Here is a 4,440-nt window from a genome sequence, read left to right as displayed (position 1 = left end):
TAAACATAAAGTAGGTATGAACCTGGAAACCGCAATAGTTTACCGTAACCACTGACCGTGACGCGGAAGTGATTAACGTAATCAAATGACTATAACCGGAATCATTAACCATAGTTAAATTATGGCTAGCATGCACCCAGAACACCTTACGTCGTTCATGTGCAATCTAGCAGAAATAGGCATAATCAAAGTGATTATCATAATCGTAACCGACCGCTAATGTATCTACACCGCAGGATGTCCCTTCCCCCCCCCACCTCTCCATACAGAGGCGACTGGACAAACAACTCACCTTACGCGTCACAGAAGTAGGTTAATGACCGCTGAAAGTGATTAACGAAATCATGACCGTACCTGATCAATAACAATAGTTAATGATGTCTAACAAACCACACACCACACCTTGAGGCTCCCATCCACCCCTCCCTCCTCTCTGAACACAATAATCCCCTCCACCCACCCGCTCCTCCAACCCCATCAGCACCCCCCTCTCCCTATAACCCTCCCCCCTGGCGCCGCAATATTCATCATGTATTAAATTTGTACCTAGATGATACTGACCTGTTACAGCCGAGTGACCACTCCTCCTAATGAATGTGTGAGGCTTCCAGGCCTCCCGTCCTCGTCCTCCCCCCCCCCTTTCCTCCTCCTTCCTCTCTCCCATTCCCCGTATCTCCTGTCTTCCTTTCCTTCTTTTCTATCCACTCCATTCTTTTCCGTCTCTCTTTCTCTCTCACTCCTCCATGTCCTCTCTCTCTCTCTCACTTCCCTCCTCTCTGTTTCTCTCTCTCTCTCACCTCTCTCTTCTCTGTTTCTCTCTCTCTCTCTCCTCCCTCCTCTCTGTCTCTGTCTCTCTCTCCTTCCTCCTATCCTAGCATAGCCTATCATAGCCTATTCCCTTTGCCCTATCCTAGCATAGCCTAGCATAGCCTATTCCCCTTTGCCCTATCCTAGCATAGCCTATTCCCCTTTGCCCTAGCCTAGCATAGCCTATTCCTCTTTACACTAGCCTAGCATAGCTACTCCCCTTTGCCCTAGCCTAGCTTTGTCTACTCCTACGTTGCCTTTTTAGTATTCTCTCCTTAACTACTCCTCTATTCCTTTTCTTGCTGCTGTATAACTTTTCCTCTAAAACTTCTTGGTCTTTTATATATCTTTAACTATCATAAAACTATACCCCCCACCAGCTATCCTTTTATAATCACTTATCTTTTCTCTTTTTCTTTCTCTCAGGCTGCCTCCTCCTATTCTAGATATTTTACTCTTGCATGCCTTATGACCCTATGACCCAGCCTTTTCCCCTTTATCCTGCCCTATGGTATCTGGCACGGAAAATCATAGGCTCCTGGGCCTGCCCTTTCCCCATTTCCTTTGTCCTTTCCGTGCTGCATTTTCTTTTGTAAATCGAAATTATTCTGTACAGTTGAACTTTTATTATCGAGTTAGTTTTATATCAAATAATGTTTACATTTTGTCAGATCGGGCACTTAGGAAACGATGCATTGTTAACACTATATGCCGCGCTGCTTCTTCCTTTTTATGTTACTCACTCTCTTTTGAGAATATGCAAGTTTTAATTTGTTTTGTTGTACGTATTTTTAGTCACTCGAGAATAAGGTTCTTTTTATTTGTATAATTTTTAATCTTATTTGCAGTAGCGAAGACCTTTTTTTCTCGTTGTCCTTTGTGAATATGATTTTTTTTTGTCATTTTTCCATTCATTTTATAATGGTTATTGTGAGCTACTTATTTTGTAACCATTTTGAATAATTCTTATTTTTTTAGTCATGTTTTTTGTACGTTCATTCTATTCATTACGTGTTAGAGTTCGAGTCTTCATGTTACCATAAACATTTGTATTTTTAGTTACTGTTTGTTAATTTTAGTGTTTATTTTCCTATTTTATAATTGAGTTTTACATTGAGATACACTTTTAGTAAGTTGCTACACCCCAGCTGGTCGCGTGGTTTCTAAAATATGTTTTTATAAATTTATTGCAAAACCCTCGTATATAAGGGGCTCCTCTCCACTGAAAGACGAGCGTTAAGACGAACGTGTGTTTGTGTACCCCCTTGATCTTACAGTGCCAGGCGACGGACGAAATGAGAAAAGGTTGGACCTGTCCTTAACATTGCTATGGATTTTAATTGTTGGGATGATAGAACACCACTACTTCACAGACAGACCCTATCGTCCTTGCGGCTTGTGAGGGATATCAATTTTGGCGGTACGGGCTTTTTTTTTTTTTTATATTAGTACCATGGCGCCCACCCTATCCCGGCCCTTACTCCTTTCTCCCGCTTTCACGGGGCAACCGCCATATTTTGAAGGTGGTGGCGAAGGGCTCTGCCCACAGACGACCCTTCAATTAAACTGTCATAGTCAATAACAAATACCTTGGAAGGGAAAGAAACTCCTCACACCTCCCCCCCACCCCCCCCCATCAGGTCGCATCAGTACGGTCACAACATGTCTGCTAATGGATCCAATAATTACCGTCCTCCCTCGCTATACAGGGATACGAATAACTATTAGTAAAAGGTAGTTTATAAACTCGGGTACGATATATGTATATATATTTTTTTTTCTATTTTTCATTGTATAAAAACCTTCATACAAGAACGCACGACACACACCCAACCACAAACATAAACCACCCCACACACACAACGCAACCCACACACAAACACACACACACACTCACCAAAACCAAACACTACACTCACCACACAAATACAAAACACATAAAGCACACACAAATACAAAGCACACACACACACACACACAAATCAAACACACCAAACACACAAATACAACACACAAACACATACAAATACACACACACAAATACAACACACACACACACAATACAAACCTAAACACCCCACACACAAATACAAACACACCACACAAACAAATGCAAGCCAACACAAGCACACACACACCACACTCGCGCGCGCCCAATCGCGCTGGTATATTCATCAATGTTTTAACTTGGTGCCTGGGATCGGATATTAACCCTGTTAGAGGACGGTGACCCCCCTCGTATGAATTAAACTACGTGAACAAACATTAGGTTAAATATGACCCGATGCGATATAGAATATTCCCCGCGAATAAAAGCATCTTCATTTATTTAGAATACTAATTCATGAAGAATAATATCAATTTCGATTGCATTCAATATACTCTATTTTTTTAGATTCATATTGTGTATGAACGAAAATAATTTCATAGAAGGCATTGAAAGACATCAAATCAAAATACACCGGCCTGAAAAACCCTGAGAAAGTGCATCCCCAGAATACATTAAAAATTTGGAGGGAACTCTACGTAAACTCATGGCACTCGAGCAGGCTGAAAAAGGACTCTCCTCTCCTTTCTCCCTGCGGTGGAATCGTTCCTACTTGGACGATTCAAGAGAAGGGAGGACCTTACCGGCAAAGCGGTCCGACGGGGCGCAGCGGGTGGGTCCACCGGATAATGGCAAGAGATTGTCCCCATGACCTCTCGGTCGTGAGGTTTTTGTTGCATGGGCGATTAAGAGATGTACCGCGCCCTGTCCCATGCAATTTTCGGCCTCGGCCTCTTAACCCGTTTTATCGGACGGTGGGGGGGGGGGACCGCCCCCCCCCCTTTTCTGTTGCCACGATGCTATGTGCTTCATGTAGCTTAGTGCCCTCCTATCCTACTCCTTACCTATCAATTTCGGCATTAGTATAACTCTGTGCACCCTTGTGAACTGGACCCCATCTTCGGTCGCGTTCTGCGCGACGTGGGCAAACCTTTACCTCCCGCAGGGGGTGTGTCCTGTGGGGCCTTAGAAGTCTGCCTTACGTGTGCATAGATTGCCATTCCCTTTGCTAGGGACTGTCTGTCGACCATCTGATGACTGCCAATCGCTCTTTTTCGAATTTAACGATGGGCAGTAGGCCCCTCACTTTGTCAGAGGGCCTCAGGCACCTGGTTCTGGTCTATAGCTGCCCGCTAGACAGAAACACTAACTAACTTCCCGTCCTTGTGATCGGATAGTAACCTTGGATAAAAGTTTGCTTTCTCTCCTCACTTGTGCCCTGAAATAGTCCTGGTGGTTCCTGGCTCGGTTCATCACAGGGGTTATGACGTTTGAGTCTTCCTCGGAACAGGTACCTGTGTTCCCTCTTCTCCTCACGTGTGCGAGGTGAAAAAGACCATTCGGGTGGTTACGAAAGAGGTTCCAGCTCTATTTAACGTGTAAACCCGTCCTGCATAGGAACCCGCTGTACCATGAGCATCTCAGCTCTGGGAAATGTCAGCTTCTCTCCCTCCTGTGATGAAACAGTCTGTGGTTGGCTGTTTCTTCAGAGGGGATGAAGGACTACTGGAACAGGAGCAGGACCCCCCCTTTTCTTACTGAGGGGAAACACCTTTGGGTGTTTCAGAGAAAGGGGATGATTTGAT

This window comes from Penaeus monodon, chromosome 39, assembly GCF_015228065.2.
Source record: "Penaeus monodon isolate SGIC_2016 chromosome 39, NSTDA_Pmon_1, whole genome shotgun sequence".
Lineage (NCBI taxonomy): Eukaryota > Metazoa > Arthropoda > Malacostraca > Decapoda > Penaeidae > Penaeus > Penaeus monodon.
The sequence above is the reverse complement of the archived record's forward strand: the minus strand, read 5'-3'. Positions refer to the sequence as shown.